This window comes from Galeopterus variegatus, unplaced genomic scaffold (assembly GCF_000696425.1).
Source record: "Galeopterus variegatus unplaced genomic scaffold, G_variegatus-3.0.2 Scaffold2041, whole genome shotgun sequence".
Lineage (NCBI taxonomy): Eukaryota > Metazoa > Chordata > Mammalia > Dermoptera > Cynocephalidae > Galeopterus > Galeopterus variegatus.
In genome coordinates, this window is record NW_007728152.1 from 255626 (window position 1) to 262254 (window position 6629).

General features: G+C 36.2%; 1 pseudogene across 1 annotated transcript; it reads left to right on the forward strand.

Moving 5' to 3' along the window:
* Positions 1-2109: 2109 nt before the first annotated feature.
* Positions 2110-2966, forward strand: LOC103596535 (annotated as a pseudogene). The gene has a single exon (XR_551052.1). The product of XR_551052.1 is annotated as a thymosin beta-4 pseudogene (transcript).
* Positions 2967-6629: the final 3663 nt, after the last annotated feature.

Consider the following 6629-nt stretch of genomic DNA (forward strand, 5'->3'; position numbering starts at 1 on the left):
TTTCCAAAATGGCTGTTCTAATTTACAATCTTACCAACAAGGTATAAGCATTTCCTGTCTCTGCATCCTTGCCAGCATTTGTTATTTTCTGACTTTTTGGTAATATCCAGGCTGACTGTGGTGAGATGATATTTCAGTGTGGTTTTGATTTGCATTTCCTGATGACTAGTGATGTTGATCATTTTTTCGTATGTTGGCCATTTGTATGTCTTCTTTTGGGAGATGTCTATTGAGCTCCCTTGCCCATTTTTTAATTGGGTTATTTGTTATTTTTTTTTTTTACTATTGAGTTGTTTGAGTTCTTTGTGTATTCTGAATATTAGTCCCTTGTCGGATATACTTTGCAAATATTTTCCCCATTCTATAGGTTGTTTCCTCACTCTGTTGATTCTTTCCTTTGCTGCACAGAAGCTTGTTTATGTTTGCTTTTGTTGTCTGTGCTTTTGAGGTCTTATTCATAAAATCTTTGCCTAGTTCTATGTCTTGGAGCATTTCCCCTGCATTTTCTACTATAAGTTTTATATTTTCAGGTCTTACATTTAAGTCTTTAATCCATTTTGAGTTTATTTTGTATATGGTGAATGATAGGGGCCTAGTTTCATTCCCCCATGCATGGAAATCCAGTTTTCCCAGCACCATTTATTGGAGAGGCTGTCTTTTCCCCAATGCATGCTTTTAGTGCTTTGTCATAGACCCTTCTTATGATTATGAAATGCTAAGCTCTGCTGGCCTTCTTTGGAATGCATTTTTCAGGGTGACCTGATCATGCATGCCCCAGACGCAATCATCATATTGGCTCAATCAATCCTTGCTATATGTATTTGGCCTCAGGCTCTTTTTAGGTCAACATGGTTATATATGCTTCATTAGAAAGGTATTAAATAAGATTGGACAATGGGACAAATATCTACCATAATTTTGAGGTAGTAAATAAAGTAAATAATATATCGAAATACCTGTAATAACTGTAACTTGATAGGAAATTTGGTATAATGGTGTTTTCTATTGTTTACAAGTCACAAGTACTGATAATACCACTAAGGTCTGTTGCCTACACTAATCATGGAAAGAAATGTTAAGTTTCCAATAGAGGTTGGTGAAAATAAAGATGTAAATTCAAGGACTCCTAGAATCTTATCCATGAACCCTTTGGGGGATCCATGTTAAGAGTCCTGGCTTTAGATTCATGGCTCTCAACCTGGGGCCATTTTGTTCCCCCACTCCTACCCTACCCCATGGGACTTTTGGTAATGTCTGGAGACACTTTTGGTTGTCATGACTGGGGTGGTATGCTACTGGCTTTTAGTGGGTAGATGTCAGAAGTCAAAGATGCTGTTAAACATCCTCCCATGGGACTTTTGGTAATGTCTGGAGACACTTTTGGTTGTCATGACTGAGGTGGTATGCTACTGGCTTTTAGTGGGTAGATGTCAGAAGTCAAAGATGCTGTTAAACATCCGTAATGTTCAGGATTGCCCCACAGAACAAAGAATTATCCAGCTGAAAACATCAATAGTGCTGAAGTTAAGAAACCCTGCTTTAGAGCAAGAAGATTTAGGTTTGAGTTCAAACAACGGAAATCATAAACTGAATAATCTTGGAAAATATTTCCTTTCTCAATCTTGATTTATTGATCTGTAAAATGAGGGTAAGATCTACCTCACAGGGCTTTTGTGAGGTTAAGATAAAATAATGTGAAAGTGTATAGTAAAGAGTAGTGCATCATATAGTTTGTTTTCAAACAATGTTCTTTTGAGTCCTTGAAAGATACAGGGTCTTTTTAGGGGCTCTTTCAGGGGACTGATGGAGAATCTACAAGGTCAGGATTTTAGGTACCTAACTGCCACTTTTACCAGAGAATTTCTGCTTTTTATCTATTTTCTATATTGAGCTTCTGTGAAAGATATTATTGAAAAACTCTTTCCCTACTCAATATAATGCTAGACATAATTATTATTTTAAGTATATTTTGATGAATAAATATAAGAAAAGGATTCCGACCCCTTCATTTCTTAGCATTTAATTACATGTATGTTATTGCAGGGGTTATGTTAGCTAGCATTACTTTTGATCAAAATTTGAACACAGCAACTTGAAAAGAAAAATACACACTCAATTTGCTTTTATGTGTGATATTTGGATAATTATTTTTTCTGTACAAGCATTGAAAACACATCAAATAAAAGTAGTAAGACATCCATATTTCAAAAACCACCTTCCCTCCTACTGCTGACATAGAACGGAACTTTCTCTTTCTCAGTTTCATGCATATGGTAATCAGTTTGCTTTCCTTTGAACCAGATAATTGTAAGAATCACAGAATATCCAAAGCCTGTGCATGTATATTTATGTTCACTAACACAGTTACATGAGAGATCAGCAGAAATACTACTGGTTCTGTTGGTTTAAATTAAATTCCTTAATCAATCCCCTGAGAAGTGTTATCCAGGAGGTAACTGCCGAATGTGCATGAATCTTTTATGTGCTTCATTCTATAACAGTTTCTGGGAGGCCTGCAAATGTGAATTTTGCACAACAAAAATGAATTGCTGACATTAGACAAGGCATGTGGTGGTTTCCCGATCTTGCAAATCTAATAACACAGGCTTGGCACAGCAGAACACAGATACAATTAAGTTTCCTCGCTTTAAGCCTGCCCCCACTCCTCTCCCTTAAGAGTAGTGGAAACTGCTGGCGCTTGGCTGTGACCACTGCGCAGACCTGGTTCCACTCGCTCGCGTGCCTCGCTCCGTTTCCTCCGCAACCATGTCTGACAAACCCGAGATGGCTGAGATCGAGAAATTCGATAAGTCGATATTGAAGACAGAAAAGCAAGAGAAAAATCCACTGCCTTCCAAGGAAACGATCAAACAGGGGAAGCAAGCAGGCGAGTCGTAGTGAGGCGTGCCCCGCCGATATGCACTGTACATTCCACCAGCATTGCCTTCTTATTTTACTTCTTTCAGCTGTTTAACTTTGTAAGATGCAAGGAGGCTGGATCAAATTTAAATGACTGTGCTGCCCCTTTCTCATGTCAAAGAACTACTGACAACGAAGGCCATGCCTGCCTCTCCCATCTGCCTGTCTGGCTGGCAGGGAAGGAAAAGAACTTGCATGTTGGTGAAGGAAGAGCTGGGTGGGACGACAGTGAAGTCTAGAGTTAATACCAAGCTGGTCCAAGGTGTCCTGCAGGCTGTAAAATGCAGTTTAATCAGAGTGCCACTTTTTTGTTCATTTGATTTTAATTATTGGAATGAACAATTTTTTAAATATGTAAATAAAAAGTTTTAAAACGTGAAAAAAAAAAGAGTAGTGGAAACTGACATCTACTCTTTGAGTGAAAGTCTATGTGTGTATATGTATGTACGGTCAACCTTCAAAAAGATTTAACCTTCTATAGGAGGAAATATTGCTCTCAAAGAGTAATATAATAATAACAGGCAGATATCCTGAAGCTGGGCGGGATGCCCTGTTCTGTGTTCTCTTATGTAATGATTTTTTCAGTTGTTCGACTATCTCTCTCTATCTCTCTTAACTGTAAGTTTCCAGCAGGACAGGGACTAACTTGTTTGTTCATTTATCCCAGAGCTTGGTACAGCCCCTGACTAGCCCAGGGTTGCCCAATCAGCAAGTGGGACTTTAACTGAGGCAGTCTAGCACTAGAGTCAAACTTTTCACCACCACTTCACCCTGCCTCTCACAGAAAAATCCTTGTCCAATTGCACTGTATTGTGATTTTAGGTCCTGGCTGCTTCCTTGGTGTGGGAGTAAATCAGATCCTTTTTATATTCTGCACAGAAAATTGGTAGGAAATAAACTACCCAGAGAAATGTTGCTTGGTTCCAAGCTGAAGAACAAAGCTGAGTATCCATAGCCCCTTGCATCATCTTGCCAATTTCTTATTTAGCGTGTGCACTGAAACATGAATAAATAGAGCAGATTAGGATGCCCCAGATGACTAGTTGCTGCCTAGGAAGATTTTATTCTGCAAAGCTTCTGCATAACATGATAGATAGAAATGTTCGAGAATACTGCACATAAATAATAGATGCATATACATAAAAAGGAGATTCTTAAGGCATTTTAAAGCCAACACATCTTAAGGGTTTCTTTTTTTCTTCTAGGATGCTCTAGGTAGGTCATTGAAATTATGGATACTTAGTTTATAGATAATTAACTACTGAATAAATAAGAGTTCACTTCAGTAATGATTCACATTATCCAGTTTTTGGATAATCTATTGTGGTGATCTTGCCTTGCTTTTTGGCCCTGTTTATTGCCTATAAGCAGTCTCATAAAATTAGATGGAAGCAAAGTCAGAAAATGGAAATAAAATTTGTGTAGAGCTATTTAATATAGCACTAGTAATAACATCAAAACCTTGAAACAAGATAATTGTCTAATAATAAATTAATGATTAGTTTTTGACCTATCTGGGTAAAGAAATATCATGAAATATAGTACGCTAGTGTTTATGATGAAAACTTGATATCATTGAATACTTAAAACATCATAGTAGAACACCTAGAGTATTTGACATCTGGAGTGAGTCAATTTTTAATACCCCTTCCTCTTCTATGGGACAAAATTATTTTTTGTAATAATCATGAAATATAACAAATATTAATAATGGTCAGAAAAGAAAGATGAATTGTAGAATTCTTATCTTGAACTTTTTATCTGTAATCATCATAGTAAAGAAACAGAGTAAAATAAATTTTAAAAAGTAATTATAGTACAAAAATGGAAAATCAATAAATTAATATTTTTAAATTAAATTTTATTTTGGAAAGAGGGGAAGGGTAAGTCCATGGAGAAGTACTTCCAAAAAGACAGAAATGTCAATGTTTCAGAGAATAATTAGCACATAGAATGATAGAGTTGAAATAACTTGAGTTCTGTTTCTTGATCTTTACAACCAGTATGCTACCACTGTTTATTTCAAATCTACTGCTTAAGTGCAAGAATATGCAACATAGGAGATGAGTACTTGGCTGTGCATGAAGTGAGCTGGAATGATTCTGAAACCTGTAGAACTTCTATTCCAGAGGAGAGGATTACATGTAGCTAATTATGTGTGTCATGGACTATGCAGAGAGTTAATTGAATCAACTCTCCTGTAGATTACTAAGTTTATTCACATGCAAGTAATGAAAATGTGCTAATTTAAAGCTTAAATATACAGTATATTAGTAAACCATCAAAGTCTTCACTAGTTGTTTAGAACTTAGACCGACAAAAAATATTTCTGGAGAAGGAATCTTCTATCACTAATATTTAGAATTGTGGGAACATCAGGAGAACAAAAAGCAGGCTGCATTTTAGAATTTCAGTGGTTTTATTAATTCTTGCTTTTAATTTCTCTATAATATCCCTTCCCCTTCATTGCTTGCACCTGAAGTGAACCAATCCCACTGTCCCACTCCTGAACTGTCACTGATGATAACATCTTGTGAAAAAGAAGATTGTGTTTAAGGTATACTGGAAAGGAGCCCTTGCAGATATCTTCTGCATAAGGGAAGCTGAAATAGCAGGTTTCTGGGGTTTCTGCCATTTGTGATACCTGAAACAAAATGTGCTCTCTGGGCAAGGATTGATTAAGTTGCGGAAAGAGATGCCCCATTTTGAATGAGGGCTGAGAGACAAATCAGTGCCTCTTCCTGGAGAAATAAGAATGCCAAATGCACAGATGAGGTAGGTTGATTATATTTGAGTATTGTTCTGGGTCTTTAAGAAGTTGGTCTTGGAAACACTACCACCCGAGTGATTATCTATTATGTTTTGGAAGTTTTGGGGTAATAAACCCTCTATTATCCAAGCTTATCTCTGTGGGTCAAACTTGAAGAATGGTTTAGTTAAAAAAATGAACACATAAAATAGAGATATAGTATAAACACTAGCAGGGAAAATATAAAAATTTTAATAATAGTTAGGTTCACAGGGTTGTGAGATAAGGGATGCTTTTTTTTTCTTAGCATTTTTCTATATTTCCTATGTAAAGAATGGTTTAGTTAAAAAAATGAACACATAAAATAGAGATATAGTATAAACACTAGCAGGGAAAATATAAAAATTTTAATAATAGTTAGGCTCACAGGGTTGTGAGATAAGGGATGCTTTTTTTTTCTTAGCATTTTTCTATATTTCCTATGTTATCTACCATGAACGTGAGTTGGTAGCATCTCAGAAAAAGATGTATGAGGTAACTATATTTTCTATTTTGAACATGATTGGCTTTAAAAGTAGAGAAGAAACAACCTTTATATCTATAATTCCTTGCATAGAAGTAAGTTCTCTTTCCTCTGGAAAAACTAATGAGTATGCAAACTAAACTGGCTATAACATGCTGAGATTAAACACAGTTCATACTGGTCTGGTTCTCTCTCAATTTTTGTTCTTAGCTGTAGGATAAACAAACCATTTGAAGTTCTTCCAGGGTAGTAAGAGACCAAGATAATGGACAAGTAGTTACCTTGGACTGCAAAGGTAAGGTGGGTTAGTACTTTTAACAATCTCTATAGTGAAATGTTATTTTTGAAGACAAGAGTACGGAATGTTCCAAGTTCCCATCGTTGTCATGGAAACCTTTCAGCTAGCTGAATAGGTTAGCCGGATTTTATGTTCCCCAC